General features: G+C 41.3%; 1 long non-coding RNA gene across 1 annotated transcript; it reads right to left on the minus strand.

The window, feature by feature from the left end:
• Positions 1-647: 647 nt before the first annotated feature.
• LOC140586481 (uncharacterized) lies at positions 648-1,873 on the minus strand. Its single transcript, XR_011988289.1, has 2 exons — positions 1,810-1,873; positions 648-1,278 (listed from the first exon to the last, which is right to left on the minus strand). It is a non-coding gene; the product is annotated as an uncharacterized lncRNA (long non-coding RNA).
• Positions 1,874-21,204: the final 19,331 nt, after the last annotated feature.

Consider the following 21,204-nt stretch of genomic DNA (forward strand, 5'->3'; position numbering starts at 1 on the left):
GCTGAATTAAAATCAAACTTATTTTGTAAAAAGCATAGTGTAGCTGACATTAAAGTTGTCGCTAATATTTTAAGTCGCTAATTTTGCGGCAAGTTAAATTCGGGTACATAGATTTAACAACAGCGATTACATTCAGTATTTTTTGTTAACCTTGTCTCTTGTTCAGTCGGTGTCCTCTCAGGTCTCAGCAATAAAAATCTTCATAGACATTTATGGACATCACTGGCGTGTCCGCATTCACCACGCGTTGCTTCCACTGTTTTGTCTGGAAAAGTTCGTGTCCAACTGCGTCCCAGCAAACAATATGACGTTGAAATGACGTCTTTTAGACGTCTTGGCCTACCGTAGAAAAGATGTCTTCAGAGGGTGCAGAATGAAAGTTTTTATGACGTCTTTTTTAGACGTTCTCTGGATGTTCAGTTATGACAACTATAAGACGTCTGTATAAGGTGAAAAAACAGTCTGGAAATGGTCGGTGTAGACGTCGTTTTAACGTCACACATAGACTTACTTTAGACATAATTTATGTATTTACAGCTTTATTCATTACAAAATAATCCCCACTATATATTCTAATACCATATTATATTTCACCCCAATAACCTAGCATCATTAAGCAAATTCAGTACAAAAAGTCTCACACAGCATTCTTAATACATTTTTATTGGGAGTATCAGATCAGATGATAACACACATAAATACATTTAAACCAAAAACTAAGTGAATTTAAACATCAATAATTCACTCAATACACAATACACATAGTTACTGTGATGTTGCGCTGCTTTATTTGGTTTAATCGTCCAGTCTGAGAAGGCATTCAAGTAAGAATTGCATTGTACTGAGTACATGACAATAGTAACTTTGAATCCTTGAAATACATGTATTTGATAATTTTCCTGGCAGCTATCTTTTTAGACAGAGCCAGAATACACAATAATTTTATTCACTGCTAACAGTTTGTATCAGGAGTTGGTTATTGTAAAAGAAGTAATGTGCATGCAGGTGATTTTTGTATAGATTTATCTACACCCTTCTGGTAGTGCTGCCATTGCAGTCAGGTGTCACAGACTACGAGGAGTATAAGTAGTCCGACTTGGCTGCAGTCAGTTTATACTCCACCCTTGCAGCCGCCGGCAGATCGCGTTCCACGTCGCATCAGCTGCAGACAGACCTAAGCCCAAGTAGAACGCATCCATTGATTCTTTTTTGGCTGTTTTGCTAGCGTTCAGTAAACCTCTGCTCGATAGGCCATGAAGTTGTCTGTCTCAGCGCATTCTATAAAACGGAGCCAACTTGGTTGATCGAGTTTTATAGTCTGTGTGTATCATCGTGATCATCCTCATTTTTTATCGATAAAAAAAATCGAGATCGTTTTATCGCCTAGCACTACTTCTTATTGTGAAATATGTATATATATTTTTTCAAAATCAGTATTTATTTCATAATGCCGTTTTTCATCATTTCATGATGCCTTATTTCATCATTTCATGACGCTGAATGATGAAATACTTTACTTTTCCCGCTTTACTGCAAAATGGAAGTCGTTCTGCTAAAAATATATGAAATCATATTTCACAATAAGTAAATTTATATAACAGAATGCAATATATTTCACAATAATGAGCTGTATTTCACAATATATATCATTCTCATATATTTCATAATACTTTTGAACACTTTGGAGTTCCATATGTACAGATGTGTCTTACCTTCAGATTAATTATGTGGACATATTGGTTTGCAAAAAAGTCAGCAATGCGATTATTAAACAATGTACACAACTAAACAATGCTAAATACTACTTACCTTAAACTTTAAACTTGTCCACAACGACGTGCAGTTTCTCACAACCGTTTTACTGCAAAAGAGCGCATGCGCGACAGTGTCGGCTTTTTTTTTTTTTTTTTTTTTTTTTTGCGCTACGGCAACAGAACTTGGCCAAACCACACACCGGACGTGCATCGGCAAATTGTGATTATGGGATTTGCTTACGTGTAGCAGTTTATTTTTGGACATTTTAAAACATTAAAATTACAACAGCATGAGCTACAATAGGCACCAGAATTGACGCTGACAATGTTTACATGGAATTGACAATCTGTCTACAAATGTCCAAAAGTCGCCTACCTAGACGTTCAGCTTGAACTACATATCTACGTCCAAGAGGGGTCAGAGTTAGACGTGCAGATACTGCACCTGATTTGCACGTTGTGTAGATATGATAGTGATATGGTTCTGGACCGACCGACTCCATCTAGACATGATCTGCACGTCTGATGGACGTCTCATGTTTGGTGGGGTAACTCCTTCCTCAGTAAACCCCGTGCCGCTACTGTGTTGGTTCCTAATCTAAACCAATGGTCAAAAAGGGTTCCTAATCTAAAACCAAATGTAAAAACTGAAAAAAGACAAAACAACTCTATGCCTAAAAGAAACAAAATGATGCGTGGGCGCCAAACGAGCCATTAAGGTAACTACAGTAATATACATTAATTTTAAATAATACAGTAAAACGCTGTATATGGTGTTTGACGTCACCGAAAATTCCCATAATTCATTGGATATGACAGTTATTTACTGGAAAGAGGATTTACAGTATCATACTGAGTGATATACAGTAATTAACTGTAAAATTTACAAAAACGTCTAACAGTGTAGGGTGACCAGATAATCCATGTCAGGGAGGACACTCTGAGCTAGGACAGGAATTGTAAATTACCATTTCAATTAAAAGGACCTGGATTTCACTTGAGCACTGAGCTCTTGCTGTGTGCTGATTGGTCATTCTCCTATAATCATGCATGTGTCACTAATGCTAATGTGAAACAGCTGGATGAGTCTTTCAGTCAAGGAAACAAACCAGTCAAAGCACAAGAAGAGCTGAACTATTTAGCCGAGCACAGGAGAATTTCAATTTGAAAGTAGTTTGTAAAACCCGAAGTAGCTCAAAGTATCCTCCCTGACATGGATTATCTGGTCACCCAGAGCGCCTTCAGTGGCCTGGGAAGAAGGACGAGTTGTGCGAATTAAGTTAACCTAACAAAATTTTCGGCACCGCCCGGCTATCTTTTCTCTCTAGTTATACATATTTATTCAGGTTGAACACCGAAGTGAAGGGGTGCAAAGAAACCGCCAACTCACAGAGGTGAACCGTTTGTAAATGCGTAATACACTTGTAGTGCAAGTCACATTATTATATCTTTAATTTTGTTTTGCATTCCGCCACCCAAAAAGTTACCTATAACTGGGGGCCTGTACTACGAAGCGGGATTAACTTGTCGGATTTAAGGTAGTCTGGGCAAAATGCACGTGAACGAATATGAAGTCAATTTAAACTGTGGTACCTTAAATCCGACAAGTTACCCCGATAAGCCAGTAACCCCGCTTCGTAGTAAAGGCCACGCGTGAGGGTAAAATGCGGATTCTGCCGGACGTAAACAAAAGAGCCTTCGAGGAGCTCAGCAATGCGGTCCACGTCACGTCAGCTGCAGACACACCTCGAACGCACCCCGTGATTAGGTAACGTTGTATGGGTTTCTTTCTATGCCACGTGATCTGTCTATGCGGCGTGCGTCATTTGCGACACGTCTGTTTATAAACATAAAATCCATTGTTTGTAAACAGTCCGCATTTTACCCTCACCCCCTATAACCTCCCTCTTCCTCTCTTCCACTCTCTCCTGTTTCCTCTAGCTTAAAGGTGTATGAGAGATACGCATGTAAGCATAATCAGAACGCGGTCCGTGAAATTGAGTGTGGCAGTGAGAAAAATATATAGGCTACAGACCCCCCGGATATGCCTTAAAAACAGACGTTTATGCGGAGGGGAGAGCAGGTATAACTCATTTGCGACGGGATGACTCTCCGGCCACGTCCTTTCCTCACTGTTCTTCGATAATCATACATGATATCTCTCCGTTATTCATTTAACTTGACAGTTTACCACTAAATGGCCCTGTGGATAAGGAAACGAACTGACTGGAGAAGGGGGGGACTCTTCGGGTCCGTCTCTATTGCACTTATCACCCAAGGCACTGGGTAGAATTTAACGGATTCCTCCCAACATATGTTTTTGCCAGATAAGTAAATAGCGTGTGTCGGGAAAACGAGAAAAAAAACATTTGCAATTTAATGACATTGCAGCTTTCAGCTTAGCCCTGCACGCTGTGCGCACGAAGCAGCGAGACGGGGGAGTGGAAGAATAGAAACGGACGTTATCGAGGTTTTCTCCCATTCTCCTTAAAAGGAGGATTGCCGAATTCTCTTTTCCCCCTTTTCGTCTCGTTTCTCTAGACAATACCTTCCCATCTATTTATAATCGCCGTTATGAGCACCCCCAGACAAGATGAGTTCATTTGCACAGACAATTCGGCTTTGTCCTGTGGGTTTTGTGGGTTTTAAGTCCCTCTCCGACCTCCGAGGTAAATGGAACGCAGCAATACAATCAGAGATTTTGGCACAGCAAACCAAAACTTGACCTGGTACTAGAAATGTTTTTCATCAAGTTCTGTAGGAAAACATTTATGGGGATAATTCGGATGAACCAATTTAGGATTATTACTGAGGACTAATTGGACAGGAAAACAGACTGAAAAGAGTAAGAATGTGTCCCTTGGCCGTACAGTAATACGACGGCGGGTGCCCCCCGTCCTGATGTCAGCCCTGGATGACAGGGCACAGTTAGCAGCGCTTTAAATCTGCGTTTAGTGGGCTATATTAACCCAGCTAACCGTTTTGTTTTAGTAGTGATCAATCGCTTGCTCAACACTAGGCTGTAATTATTTTATTATATTCCAGACGCTTTCCTGGTGATCATCTCCCATTACACAGACGATGTAAAGAGGCTTAATTGGTGGCGCCCTGTGCAAGAGATCCGCTGCTGCCTGTGGCGTGAATGACGGACTGGATGGGTGCGCTTGTGGTCGTCGACCATCCCCCAAGAGGAGAACACTATTCATGTCTGAAAAACCCAGGGAAGGGTCAAGGATGTGAGATATAAACGCCTTCGTGTTTGCGTGGAGCAGACGGCAATACGATCGGTGTATTTTAAACAGCAAACTACTAAACAAAATCTAACACGTGAATAAAAAACTAGCAAAAAGAGAGAAAAATTATATATTTTTTTCTGATCTATTTTTGGACGTCGAGTTGTGTCTGGGGCGAAGAAGATATCACCCCAGCAAAATACACATGCATCATGAGTGATACAAGAGTAAAGTTAACTTGACAACGGCAGTCATTGACTACATCTCTGTGGCGCCCTACATACATAAATCTATATCTCATTAAGAGGTATGGTTGTCAAATGTATATTTTTTAAATGTGCCATCCCTAATGTAATTATTGCTTATGATGCCTTTGGAGCACACCCGGGAAATCCCGGAGAAGTTCCTCGCAGATACAAAACAATAAACAAGCAGAGATACAAGTTTTAAATCCGCCCCGCCGATGTTTTCCCCATGACCCACTTCAGGGCGGGCTTAAAAACTATCACACACACAATCATGTTTACTTAATCGGCTAAGCGTGAATGTACTACGGATATTTGCATCTTATCAAAGCCAAGGAGTGGTTTCTTTAAGTAAAAGGAGTTAGAATTTTCACCGGTGCCTCTTTCACTACAGAAGCCGCGTTTGTGTTGGGGGGGGGGGGGGGGTTCGCACCCCACTTCCCGTCACTGCTGTCGCATTATGACAGACCGGCAAACAAAGCAAAACGCAAACGCTCTGAACATGAAGATGGGTGTTTCTCAGTGGGTTAGGATTCTGTCCGCAAAGTTGCTCGTTGAATCTCAGAGCTGGGAAACTGATGCCATAGCTCCAGGGCAATGCGCGCTGGTTTACCGTACTCTGCAACTACCAAGCTTCTGTTTGTGTTTTAACCCAACTATTAGTTAAGAATGACTACACTGCTGGGTTGAATGTAACCCAAAATGGGTCAGAAATTTAATCTAGAAACTTTGGTGATTAAAATTACTAAAATAAAAACAATTCTACAGCAATACATACTTCAGTAATGGAATTTTATTTTTGACAAAACATGTAAAAAATGTGTCCATATGAATTTGACATTTTTGCCATCTCCACCTCAGCATTAAGACAATTTCTATGAAAATGTATAAAACTGTATCACAGAAACACTGACTAAAGTCAGACGAATTAACTTTAGAAAAACACAATTTGAAATATGAAAACTTTTCATAACATTTACATAATGCATAAACATTACTATATCCTGAGATATACAGGAATCATCAGTAAGAATCAATTGCAATGTAATTGCAGAGTAGAGGAAAAATAAAAGTATGTAGAAGTAATAATGAAAAAGGATCTAACTGACTGAAGTCAGAAAGATTAACTTTAAAATACAAATTTGTGCATAAACATTAACATATCCTGATATATATAAATCATCAACTGCAATGTAGAAAAAAAAATATGTAGAAGTAATAATGAAGCGGCATCAAACTTACCGAGAAAAAAAAACTTAAGAAAATACAAATTTAAGATTAGGAAAAAATAGGAAAACATTTTATAACTTTCCCATTAACAATAATGTGCAAACATCAATATATCCTGAGATATAAAGGAATCATCAGTAAGGATGATCAATTGCAATGTAAATGCAGTTTAGAAGAAACACAGATGTAGAAGTAATAATGAAACCTGAAGTTAGAAACATTGACTTTAAGAATACAAATTTAAAATAGGACAACATTTCATAACTTTAACATGAACAATCATGTGCAAACATCAATAGATCCTGTGATATAAAACAGTCATCTGTAAGAAACATTAGTTACAATGTAACTGCAGTGTAGAAGAAAAATATATTTAGAAGTAATAATGAAAGTGCATCAAACTGACTGAAGTCAAATTTACTTCCAAGAAAATATGCATTTGAAATATGAAAACATTTCATAACGTGCACAAATATTTATATGCATAAGCATCAAGATACCATGTGAGAGAAATGGTCACAGTAGGATTCATCAATAGGATTCATCGCAGTATGATTAATATATACAGTAAACTGGTGAAATTTGCAGATGACACCAAGGTGGGTGGTGTAGCAGATACTGAACTAGTGGCTCAGCAGCTACAGCGGGATCTTGATTTAATTAGTAACTGGGCCGATACCTGGCAGATGAAATTTAACATAGACAAATGTAAGGTACTCCACGTAGGGAGCAGAAATATAAAGTACAGGTATTTTATGGGACCTACTGAAATAAAGGTAGCTGATTATGGGAAAGACCTTGGTGTGTATGTTGATGCTTCCATGTGTCATTCTCACCAGTGCGAGGAAGCAATAAAAATGTTGGGGTATATCTCCAGGTGTGTGGAGTTTAAGTCAATGGAGGTAATGCTAAGATTATACAATTCCTTGGTGAGACCTCACCTAGAATATTGTGTACAGGTTTGGTCACCATATCTTAAAAAGGACATAGCGGCCTTAGAAAAGGTGCAGCGTAGGGCCACAAGAATGATTCCTGGTCTTAGAGGAAAGTCATACGAGGAAAGGTTAGTTGAGCTAAATCTGACAAGCCTCAAGCAAAGGAGACTGAGGGGGGACATGATCCAGGTCTATAAGATTCTAACAGGTTTGAATGCTGTTCAACCAAATAGTTACTTCAGCATTAGTTCAAATACAAGAACTCGTGGCCATAGGTGGAAATTAGCGGGAGAACATTTCAAACTGGATTTAAGGAAGCACTTCTTTACACAGCGTGTAGTCAGAGTATGGAATAGTCTTCCTGATAACGTAGTGCAAGCTGAATCATTGGGTTCCTTTAAATCAGAGCTAGATAAGATTTTAACAACTCTGAGCTATTAGTTAATTAAGTTCTACCCAAGCGAGCTCGATGGGCCGAATGGCCTCCTCTCGTTTGTATAGTTCTTATGTTCTTATGATTCATCGATTGCAACTGCAGTTTTGAAGTATTTAGAAGTAACGGTGTACAAGTTGAAGTACAGAGAATCCAAGAAAGCGGTGAGGTCACAGTAATAATAATTACTGTTTGTCAGCAAAAATTAATGCTCGCAGAACTCTTACTGCCGGTGTCTCCTCCCCAGGAAGTCCATACACCACAGTCTGTAGAAACTGCCACAGCAGGGAACACTGCTTGGGGTAGTTCACATCAAAGACGTAGAAGCAAACGTCCACTCCAGCAAGTAATATACTTTGCTCAAGTGCTGTGCCATTTATTATAGCAAAGGCTTGAAAGCAGTGGTTGTCTCCAAGCATGAGAACATAAGGAAATATATATATATATACACACACACACACACACACATACACACACACACACACACACACACATACATACACATCTACCTATCTATCTCAGACTGGGACCTTACAAATGCTGCTGCTTGCTCCACCATTCTTCTGTGCTCAGGACCCTGCTGATGTTCCCTTGGTCCTGTTGTTGTAGTTGCGGGCTCTTTGATTGATTCCTTTAATAAATAAAAATGAATAGTAATTCACATGTCTGCATTTTTACTGTATGTTAAGCCTGCCCAATATATTGTGTCAACAACAATATTGTGATGTGTGTATCCGCGATAGTCACATGCCAGAATGTGCAAGGTTAAGGTACATTAACACTAATATCATAGAAGACAAGTCTGGTATAATGGATAGAGGGACGTACATTGTGTCCAGAATTTCACTTTAAAACAGCAATCACTATGAAAGAAAGAAAATGACATGCATATAAATTTACTTGAATATGTTTTTATACATATTTATAGATTTAAATTCATAAAACAGTATTTCCATATTAAAGCTACTCAAGTGAGGTATTTTTTTCCATATTGCAGTTTGTATTGTAGAAAAGCAAAATGCAATGTCAGTTTTTTCCAATGTCGTCCAGCCATAAATGTCATCACATAAATCATTCAAGATGGCATTACTGACCAACTTGGCACTTGATTAACAGGACATTTAATTTTAACTAAGCCATTACTTTCAGTAAAACTTACATGTATTGCGATGTCCCCATGATGACTTGAAATTTGTTGATATTTGTATAAATTTGTACACAAGCATGGACTAATGCTGTTTTTCATCACCATGCTACGACAACCCCGTCCATCCGCCCCCCACCCATCCCCAACAACCCCCCTCCAGCCCCCTCCTAAAATAGCCTGTATCGCAGCGAGATGTAATGGTGGTTCTCATTGTCCTTTAAGGACATCACAACATGTAGAGGGTGGTGATCTTCAACAGAGTGAATGTCCACCAAATCAAGCACAGAAGAAGGAGACACAGAGAATGCAAAATAATGCCTGTCAAATCCAAGTGTGTCCCATTTTTTCACAATGAATTTGACTTTGGAGTCAAAGACCACAACTTTCCTAATGGTTGCAAACTGGGGCTCACCATCAGCAGAGTGAGATACAAAAAGTGTCATTCCTGGCCTATAGGTTGCTCCCTTGTATTTAATCCAAGATGGCAAATACACATCTGAGAACAATGGGATTCCCTCAAAACCACATTTCACTTTCTCAAAATCGTCTATAGATGCCAGGAGTGTGGTGTATCCTGGACCAACTTCAAAGTCAAGTGAGGACATCTTCTCAGACAGCAGGGTGTAGCACAACATCAAGCCTGTGTTTTACAAATGTTCCGAAACTTGCAGGTTATATGACATGGGGTGTGTCCGAAATCGCGCACTTGCCTCAGTGCACTGAGATGTAGGGCGTAGTGCGCACTGCGCACTTCCTCCTGTAGTGCACACTACCATGGGTAAGTGCTGTCATAAATGGAACACTAACGTTTTGCACTTACCGGAAGTGACGGACTAGCATTTGATCGCGATTCTCCAGCGCCCCAAAATATTTGCCGTGTTTTATTTACAATGAATTTCCTTGTGGTTTTATTTGCGTGTATATAACTTATCTACGACCGCCTAACCGGCTAAAAAACTGCTAACATTTACGTGTGCGAACTCTTCTAAGCCGATATAATCGCAAACTCAAAATTATCTATAACTGTCGTCAGAGAGTGACAGGCTACACACCGAAGTATACATCAGTAAAATAATTTCATTAATGTTACATTTATATGACGCAGTTGCCTCCGAATGAGCTTGCGTGTCTGTGTTGTCTGCCATTATTTAAACTTGCCGAAAGTCCCTCCCCTTCCGCTACGTAGTCAAAATGGCGTCCGTTTAGTGCGAGTAGTGTCCATCGTTCTGCACTGCGTTTTCTGGCCGTTTTCAGTGCACCATCCGGGTACTTTCAGTGCACTTAATTTTGGCTTAGTTGTCAGTGTGAACGCACTACGCCCTAAAATCGCGCACTAAAAGTGCGCAAGTGCGCGATTTCGGACACACCCATAGTCTTTTGAAAAAAACATGTTTTGCCTCAAAATGCATGGACCAGAACCGAACCAAAGGTCCAAGTTTCCTGATGGCCCCAGGATAGTGAAGCATGAAGTGGTGCTTTGGCTTCAAATGCCTGTCTGGATAAAGCTCCAAAAACAGACTATGGTGTTCCTCACTCAGATGCTGCAAAAATATAACTGCCTCTGCAGTCAAGGCTGGAGAGAAAATCAATTCCATACAGCTAAGTAATGAAAGTATTAGTTCCCAGTGTTTCTTGCCTTCTGGAATCAAATCCCCTATCATAAGAGGGAGCAATCCTGTTGCGCATCACTGACAGGTCCTCAACTGTCTGTTCTCTCAAAACCTCTCTTTGAACCCGACACCATCGACACACAGTTTTCCCTGAGAAACTTTCTGTGTAGCCTAGGATGGAATTAAGACCCAGGTTATCCCCACAAACCTGTGCAACGCCTGCTTTAATAGTACCCTTGAAATGTTTTGTGTGAACCTTGGTCCAGTTCCAGATCCTTAATCTCAGACACAATTGGATCTAAGACAGAATTTATTCCATAAGTTTTTATGTCATCTGTCTTGTACACTGCCAACAAGAAGTGAGAGTTTAGGCTGGAGAGATACTCAGGTCGCAAGCATTTAAGAGTAAAATAAACAAAGCCTAGCTTGTGAACTGAGGTTTTGGATCCAAGTGGATTTACCATCTCGCATTCATCGTTGTACAGTACAAGAGGAATGGACAACTCTTTGGAAAAGAGTTCACTGGCTTTGAAGATTGTGCCGTCTCTAAAATCTTCAGCAGTGCACTTCTTTTGGATGCACAAAGCATCCAGTCTGAGTAAAATATTGCATTTGCTTGTACTCTGACTCAAAGCCCCGAAATGGTTGAGCTGCAAATGCAAAATGTTCTAAAAAATTCTGGCTCTCAGGACTATCGATGTGGCCTATCTCTCTTAAAAAAAAGAGGCAGTTTTTCTTTGTAGAGATTCAACAACATCACTGACAAGGATAGATGTGTGCTCTACCACACAATTAACAGCACTCAATGTCTGGGAGGAATTTTACCTTAATTTTGCTAAAAACAATGCTACTCTGTCTCTTATATTTTCCTCCTCAAACTCATCACATTGTTCTTCATAAATTTCATCACATCCCTCATCACTCTGTTCAACAGCTTCTAAAACTGAATTTGATGAATAGTTCTCAGGCTCAACCAAAGGGGTTTCCTCCATTTCATTTCCAATTTCATTAGCATGCTCCAGTAGGTGTCTTCTAAATCATCTAATAATACTGAACGTGCGATTACATCCAGTTTGAGCACACTGAAAGTATGTGGATGTAGAATATACATGATGTACAACTCTCAAATATGAAAAAAATGCTCTGATATCAGATCCCAAAGACCTTTTCCATTTAAAGCAAATGTACCCCATGCTGTCTACATCTAATACCTTGTACTTACATCAAGCACATTCTTGAGGTACTTCTTGAATTTTAAACGAAGTCCAATAATAGGGATAAGAGAAGTCAGTGTGACATCATCTAAAAGAAGGAGGGTTTCTTGATCAATCTTCTCAGCTGTAAGTGAAAAAAATATGCAGAACATAAAAGTATTTTGATGCAGATGACCATAAACAGCAATTATTCATGTACACTCAGCTTTTGTGTTAAACAAATATTGCTTCGAAAAATTATTGTCCAAAAGCATTTGTCTCATACAACTAAAAATAAACTTAAAGGAGAAGTCCACTTCCAAAACAAAGATTCACATATAATGTACTCACCCCCTTGTCATCCAAGATGTTCATGTCTTTCTTCCTTCAGTCGTAAAGAAATTGTTTTTTGAGGAAAACATTTCCTGATTTTTCTCCATTTAATGGACTGATATGGTGCCCTGATTTTGAACTTCAAAAAATGCAGTTTAAATGCACCTTCGAACGACCCACTCACCTAAAGGATTATTAGGAACACCTGTTCAATTTCTTATTAATGCAATTATCTAATCAACCAATCACATGGCAGTTGCTTCAATGCATTTAGGGGTGTGGTCCTGGTCAAGACAATCTCCTGAACTCCAAACTGAATGTCAGAATGGGAAAGAAAGGTGATTTAAGCAATTTTGAGCATGGCATGGTTGTTGGTGCCAGACGGGCCGGTCTGAATATTTCACAATCTGCTCAGTTACTGGGATTTTCAAGCACAACCATTTCTAGGGTTTACAAAGAATGGTGTGCAAAGGGAAAAACATCCAGTATGCGGCAGTTCTGTGGGCGAAAATGCCTTGTTGATACTAGAGGTCAGAGGAGAATGGGCCGACTGATTCAAGCTGATAGAAGAGCAACTTTGACTGAAATAACCACTCGTTACAACCGAGGTATGCAGCAAAGCATTTGTGAAGCCACAACACGCACAACCTTGAGGCGGATGGGCTACAACAGCAGAAGACCCCACCGGGTACCACTCATCTCCACTACAAATAGGAAAAAGAGGCTACAATTTGCACGAGCTCACCAAAATTGGACACTTGAAGACTGGAAAAATGTTGCCTGGTCTGATGAGTCTCGATTTCTGTTGAGACATTCAAATGGTAGTCAGAATTTGGCGTAAACAGAATGAGAACATGGATCCATCATGCCTTGTTACCACTGTGCAGGCTGGTGGTGGTGGGGTAATGGTGTGGGGGATGTTTTCTTGGCACACTTTAGGCCCCTTAGTGCCAATTGGGCATCGTTTAAATGCCATGGCCTACCTGAGCATTGTTTCTGGCCATGTCTATCCCTTTATGACCACCATGTACCCATCCTCTGATGGCTACTTCCAGCAGGATAATGCACCAAGCTCAAATCATTTCAAATTGGTTTCTTGAACATGACAATGAGTTCACTGTACTACAATGGCCCCCACAGTCACCAGATCTCAACCCAATAAAGCATCTTTGGGATGTGGTGGAACGGGAGCTTCGTGGCCTGGATGTGCATCTCACAAATCTCCATCAACTGCAAGATGCTATCCTATCAATATGGGCCAACATTTCTAAAGAATGCTTTCAGCACCTTGTTGAATCAATGCCACGTAGAATTAAGGCAGTTCTGAAGGCGAAAGGGGGTCAAACACCGTATTAGTATGGTGTTCCTAATAATCCTTTAGGTGAATGTATATATATTATACAGTAAAGCAAATGTTTTATTTCTTATGAACATTGCTAAATACACACTGTTAAATACTCACAACTCATTAGGAAACTGACAGACCTAGGCATCAGTTCCCTCATGTGTAAATGGTTACTGGACTTCCTGACCAACTGGCCCCAACATGTCCGGCTGGATAAACACTGCTCATCTACCATCACAATGAACACCGGTGTACCACAAGGCTGTGTGATGAGCCCTTTCCTCTACTCCCTCTTCACCCACGACTGCAGACCTGCCGATGGTTCCAACACTATTATTAAGTTTGCAGATGACACCACGGTGATTGGCCTCATCAATGATAACGATGAGGCCGCCTACATGGAGGAGGTGGGTCGTCTGGCTGAGTGGTACGACACCAATAACCTGCTGCTTAACACCGAGAAGACCAAGGAGCTCATCGTGGACTGCAGGAGGAATGCTGACCCACATCCACCCATCTACATTAAAGGGACGGCTGTGGAGCGTGTGAGCAGCTTCAAGTTCCTGGGTGTACACATCTCCGAGGATCTCATTTGGACGATCAACTGCTCCAAGCTGGTCAAGAAGGCTCACCAGCGCCTCTTCTTCTTGAGGACTCTGAAGAAGAACCACCTGTCCTCAGATATCCTGGTGAACTTCTACCGCTGCACCATCGAGAGCATCCTGACCGACTGTATAACAGTCTGGTATGGGAACTGCTCTGCCTTGGACCGGGGCTTTGAGTCAGAGTACAAGGCGTTGCAGAGGGTCGTGAAAACCGGCCAGCGCATCGCCGGAGCACCACTTCCTGCCATAAACGACATCTACAGGAAGCGGTGTCTGAATAGGGCTGGGAAAATCATCAAAGACCCCAGTCATCCAGCACATGGACTTTTCACTCTCCTGCCCTCTGGGAGGCGCTACAGGAGCCTCCGGACTAAGACCACCCGGTACTGGAACAGCTTCTTCCCTACAGCTGTCAGACTCCTGAACTCTGCCTCCTGACCTAACTGCACTACTGTAAATGTTGTATAAACAATCATTTTTGTACAATACGGAAATTATAATTCTACAACTGTTTATAACTTGTATTATACTTATAGCATATTAATAACATACCTTTATACCATGTACATTGTAACATACCCATAATAGACTCATATTTTTGTACCCTAATATCTATAATAGACCCATTTTTGAAATATATCTATATATCTATATTATTGCTAATATATATTTTGTAAATATTATGGCTAAAGCACTTTCTGGATGGATGCAAACTGCATTTCGTTGCCAGGTACTTGTGACATGTGCAATGACAATAAATTTGAATTCTATTCTATTCTATTCTAATAACTTACGTTTCAGACAGAATTTCACTCGCTTCCCTCTAAAGACGACGCAAAGAAATTGGCGGCTTCTCTCGCTGATGTCCCTGGATGTTGACGTGACGTGCGTGCTCTCTTTCACGTCCGTGTTCCCAACCCAGCACTGCTGGATTATAGATCAAGACCGATTTTCAACCCAAATTGGGTTAAATCAACCCAACTTTGTTACCCAGCAGTCTCAACCCAGCATTTGGGTTGAAAAAACAACCCAGCGTTTTATAGAGTGTAGTGAATAGTACTAATTTAGGTGTTAATGAAGTACTACTGTTGCTGCTTAGTTCCTGCATATTTACCTATTAACTACGGAACAGTATTATAAAGTGTTACCGACCACGGTTCTAGAGGACCCTGTTCAAAAGGGAAACCTGCATAGATAATGATAGGCTAAATAATAATGTCATTTTTTCCTATTGATTGCAACTACATTTAATTGACTAAATATTAGGGATGTAATGGTGCAAGAATTCATCATGTACAGTTCAAAACATTATTTTGATTTTGGTGCAAACAGTGAAACAAATGAATAGCCTACATTTACTGACACAGATGGAAGTTAAATACATAAATACAAAAAGTAGACTAACTGTGGCTGTGAGTTGGTTACAGTCAATCAGAATCAGAAATGTGGGGAAATTTTGGTTTCCCAATAAAGTACACCAGCACTGGAGAATAGTTAAGATTGTCTGACAGCTCTATTATAGCGAACTTGGATATATTGCTGAAAACATTCAACATACTATCTCATTTGAGAGGACAACATCTGAATGTGTGTATGATCGAAGAAAGGCAGAAACAGACTCTGCAAGTTAGTCTCCCCTTGGCTTTTAAGGTGCTTTTACCTGGAAATTCTCACTGGGCTGAACAATAATGAGGCCTATGGAGGGAAATCCCGGACATTTTTCAAAAGGAATTGCAAATTTCGGGCAACTACAAGGTTTACACACCAAAAGTTTAAATCAGCGTGATAAATTTATGATAATGACAGTCAGTTATGAAAGCTGCTGGCAACAGGTATAATGATAAGGGCACCTGCAACTGACTCATACCTTGATGTAATTTGTATAAATAGTGCATTATAACTATTAATTATGTAAGAAAACAAATATTTAGCACGATATTATACACTGATGACGATATGAATGTTCATAAACAGGACGCGGTTTCATCTTAATTCACAGTCTTTTCCTTAATTAATTAGGCATATCATACTTTCAAAGTGCTATTAAGGTCCCTTCTGGTGTCATCGCCAACATCACGGACCTGTCAGTCCCCAAGTCGACTACTATCCCATCCCAACTACCTAGCTGGCCAGCTTGCAGCTTGTAGTTGCCCGCAGGCATCTTACATTAGCAAGATAAGTTTGGTGATAATTAATGCAGCTAGCGAATTACTTAAATAAAAACCTATTAGTTGGGGGGCGCAATAAGTTATCGTAGATAACTATATCGAAGAGAACTCTATCGGCAGTCTATCGCTCATCCTGCTAGTCCCCGATGTAGAGGGTTGAATTTCGGACCGTATTTTAAACCACTGAAATTGTGGCAGCATATTTGAAACAGCTAAAATAACGGGACTGAATATTGTAAAGCAGAAATAAGAGAACTGAATGTTACTGCTTGAATAATAAAGATGCGAATAAAACACATGGAATATTTTCAACTGAATTTGTTCTTTTGAAATTTATTTTGAGGCGAAATTAAATGAACTGAATTCATGTGGTTGAATTATAAACATGCACTTTAAAATACGTATGTTTTGGAACTTAATTTTGGATTATTTGATAAGTGTAATTCAACGTGTTTTTTTCATCAGCAACTTTTGTCATTAATTTACTTCCACACCCCTCTTGGTCGTCGACTGCGAGTGACGTCACTCCCCATACAATCACGCCCCACAATATAGACCAACCCCTGACCCTTGTAAGACATAGGAAATGCAATTGCAAATGGACTTTGCTTTTTCATTTGAAATGTGGCAGTGTTCGTTCGTGAAAGCGAAAAAGCAAACGGTAATGCAAAATTTGCAATTGCATTTGAATTATGTCACACTTCATGCGTCCACATATGGAAAACGCAATTGCAAATGCAATTTGCAATTCCTTTTGAAAAATGTCCGGGATTTCCCTCCATAGAGGCCTATAGCTTATCATCATGTTTATCGCTACAGATATGCAGCTGTATTCAGTATTAGAGAACACACAAATTAATTCATTTTGATTGTTATGACATCTGGCCTATAGTTTTTTATTTTTTACGTAATTGTTTAATATGTGCAAATAAGCATAGGTGAGTTTGACTCTACGTGGTTCATAAGTTCTATCTTTTAACATAGAACTTACTAACTATGTAGCGTAAAGAAGGCTTGGGGAAACTCACCCCATTTCTTAGATTTTGTTATTCAGACATGTTGACAGATGCCTTGCCTTCAGATTGCAACTGCTCTTAATTGTGTTTGTGTTTGCAGTTTTAATAATACATACTTTCAAAACAAATTCTGTCTTCCCTGCTATACCAAAATTGTGCCAAATGGTGTGCCCAGATTCAACCCGGGACGTTTTGGGTCGGTGGGTGGAGTACTTCGAAGACCTCCTCAATCCCACCGACACGCCTTCCGATGTGGAAGCAGAGCATGGGGACTTGGGTGTGGACTCCCCTATCTCGGGGGCGGAGGTCGCTGAGGTGGTTAAAAAGCTCCTCGGTGGCCGAGCCCCGGGGGTGGATGAGATCCGCCCAGAGTTCCTTAAGGCTCTGGATGCTGTGGGGCTGTCTTGGTTAACACGCATCTGCAGCATCGCGTGGACATCGGGGGCAGTGCCTCTGGACTGGCAGACCGGGGTGGTGGTCCCCCTCTTTAAGAAGGGGGACCAGAGGCTGTGCTCCAACTATAGGGGGATCACACTCCTCAGCCTACCTGGTAAGGTCTATTCGGGGGTTCTGGAGAGGAGGGTCCGCCGGATTGTCGAACCTCGGATTCAGGAGGAGCAGTGTGGTTTTCGCCCCGGCCGTGGAACAGTGGACCAGCTCTATACTCTCCGCAGGGTTCTGGAAGGTTCATGGGAGTTTGCCCAACCAGTCTACATGTGTTTTGTGGACTTGGAGAAGGCATTCGACCGTGTCCCTCGGGGAGTTCTGTGGGGGGTGCTCCGGGAGTATGGGGTGACTTTCGGTCGGCCTCAAAAAGATTCTGGCAGATTCTCAGGTGACTCAGGAAGTGGAACTTCACCCATGCTGTGTACTGCAGGGAGGGACAACTGTTGATCTCAAATGGGGATATAAGGATCTCCTGAATCCAACTGATATGCCTTGCTTGGAAGAAGTAGAGCTGGAATTGGGGGGAATTGCCCATCTCTACTATTGAAGTTACCAAAGTAGTCAACTCTTTGGTGGCAAGGCTCTGGGTGTGTATGAGATTCACCCTGAGTTCTTGAAAGCTCTTCATGTTGTTGGGCTGTCTTAGCTGTCACGCCTCTTCAACATTGTGTGGACGTTGGGGACAGTCCCTTTGGATTGGCAGACTGGGATGGTGGTTGCAATCTTTAAGAAAGGGGACTGGAGGATGTGTTCCACCTTCAGGGGCATCACACTCAGCCTCCCTGGGAAGGTCCATGCCGGTGTACTGGAGAGGAGGCTCTGCCCATTGGTTGAACCTTGGATCCAGGAAGAACAATGCAGATTCTGTTCTGGTCGCAAAACACTGGACCAGCTCTTCACCATCACAAAGATACTGGAGAGTTCATGGGAGTATGCCCAACCAGTCTACATGTGTTTTGTGGCATACGATTGTGTCCCTCAGAGGGTCCTGTGGGAGGTGCTTCAGGAATATGGCATACAGGGTCCGCTGTTGCATGCCATCAGGTCCCTATACAAATGGAGCAAGAGTTTGGTTCGCATTGCCAGCAGTAAGTCAGACTTGTTCCTGGTGTGTGTTACAGTCTGCCAGGGCCAAGTCACCGGTTCTGTTCATAACTTTTATGGACAGAATTTCTAGAAGTAGCCAAGGGGTGGAGGTGTCCATTTCGGGGGCGTCAGGATCGCGTCTTTGCTTTTTGCGGATGATGTAGTCCTGTTGGTGTCATCGGTCAGTGACCTGCAGCATACAATGGAGTGGGAGATTGATTGATGGATTGGTTCAGTGTCAGCAGTAATGCGAACACTATACAATTGTGTTGTGGTGAAGAGGGAACTGAGCTGAAAGGCAAAGCTTTCAATTTACCAGTCGAACTACGTTCCTACCCTTACCTATGGTAATGAGCTCTGTGTAATGACCGAAAGAATGAGATTGTGGTTACAAGTGGCAGAAATGAGTTTCCTTCACAGGGTGTTTGGACTCTACCTTAGAGATAGGGTGAGGAGCTCGGACATTCGGGAGGAGCTCAAAGTAGAGCCGCTGTTCCTCCACATCAAAAGGAGCCAGCTGAGGTGGTTCAGGCATCTAGTTAGGATGCCTCCTGGTTCAGGTATGTCAAACTGGGAGTAGGCCTGGGAACACCTTGGTATTCCCCCAGTGGAGATGAAGAAGGTGGCTGGTGAGAGGGAGGTCTGGGTATCCCTGCTTAGACTGCTGCCCTGCAACCCAACCCCAAAAAATCAGTATATAATGTATGGATGAAAATATCCAGTTTTGTTTGAACTTGAAAAGTGAAAATGTGATTGAAATATGATTTTTCCACCTTCCTGTATGAAGTGGTTGGACTGGCGACTTGCCCAGGGTGCATCCTGCCTCTCGCCCGAAGATGCTGGGATTGGCTCCAGCTTCCCTGCGACCCAGATGGATTAAGCGGTACAGATAATGGATGGATGGATGTTTGAAGTGGTCATATCACATACTTAGACATTATTCCACCTCTACTTCCTTCAAGGGAGGAATTATTTGAGTTATCCACCTCTTCTCTGGACTATTAACGTCAATCTTCAGCGTTGGACATACCTTCCAATATCACTTATTGGCTGTATTGCATTGATCAAAATCTTGGTTCTTCCAAAAAAAAGTTATGTATTTACAATGACCTTGCATCAATCAACTTCCACTTGGCTCATTTATAAATAACCTTTATAGGGAAAAATAAAAAGCCCAAAATAAAATTAACTGCTCTTCAAAAATCCAAACATCACAGAGGATTAGAAGCCCCCAGCTTTCTTCACTACTTTTTGGTCAATCAAATCCAGTATATCATTAGACAGCCTACTTTGACAGCCTGGTGAAAATTCCACCAAACCACAAAAAGCCCCATTCTACAGTACCATCTAAGAACACCCTGATTTGGAATAACCCTGACTTCATTGAATGCTAGTTTTCAAGTGTTGGATTCATAAAGGTATAAAATACCTCAGTAACTTATTCCAGAATAACAGCTTAGTATCATTTCCCTCTTTGGTCCAGGAATTTGGTATCAAGATGTTTTTCACATATCACTGTGAACCTCCATGAAATCAAAAATCAACATTAGTAGGGGTGTAACAATACATCGATTTGTATCGATATATCGATTCAATGGTAAACGATCCAATGCATCGATGTGACCGCATAAATATTGATACATGTGTTTTTTTCTCTCGTCTGTTCTAGTATTGTTTTCATGATCCACTCCGACGTATACATGGTCTACACCAGGGGTGCCCAAAACGTTGATCACGATATACTGGTCTATTGCAAAAGGTAGTGTGGGTAGATCGTATGGCATAAAAAATAAAGGATGGATGACGCGTTCAATCTCTGGCAAGCTAACGAGTCGCTGTTATGATCGTGTGACCGGCAAGCGAGCAGGGTGCGGAAAAGCAGGATCAGGGAAACGGAAATCCAAAGGACGGGGTTTATTCAGGGCGGACAGGTAACCACACAGTACAAACATTATTGACAGACCAGTGGCCTGTACTATGAAGTGGGGTTACTGGCTTATTGGGGAACTTGTCGGATTTAAGGTACCACAGTTTAAATGGACTTCATATTCGTTCACTTACATTTTGCCCAGACTACTTTAAAGTTACCCCGATAAGCCAGTAACCCTGCTTCGTAGTTCAGGCCCCTGGAGAAACAGACTGGAACGCGGACTAAATACAGGACATGACATCAGAATAAATGCAAGACAGCTGATACGATGGGAATTCACACACGGGTAACGAGGTGGGCGTGGCACACGCGAGGACTGGACACGCAGGTCATGACAGTCACCTAGTTAGCCTCCAGTTTATTGCTACTAAACTTAAGAAAGGGTATAAAAATGAATGGGGGAGCTGGAAGGGGGAGTAAGAAGCCAAAAACCTACCACTGTTTTTTTCCACCATGTCATATTCGAAGGAACTAAAATCCCAGTTCAATTCAAA

This window comes from Paramormyrops kingsleyae, unplaced genomic scaffold (assembly GCF_048594095.1).
Source record: "Paramormyrops kingsleyae isolate MSU_618 unplaced genomic scaffold, PKINGS_0.4 ups70, whole genome shotgun sequence".
In the NCBI taxonomy this organism is placed as follows: domain Eukaryota; kingdom Metazoa; phylum Chordata; class Actinopteri; order Osteoglossiformes; family Mormyridae; genus Paramormyrops; species Paramormyrops kingsleyae.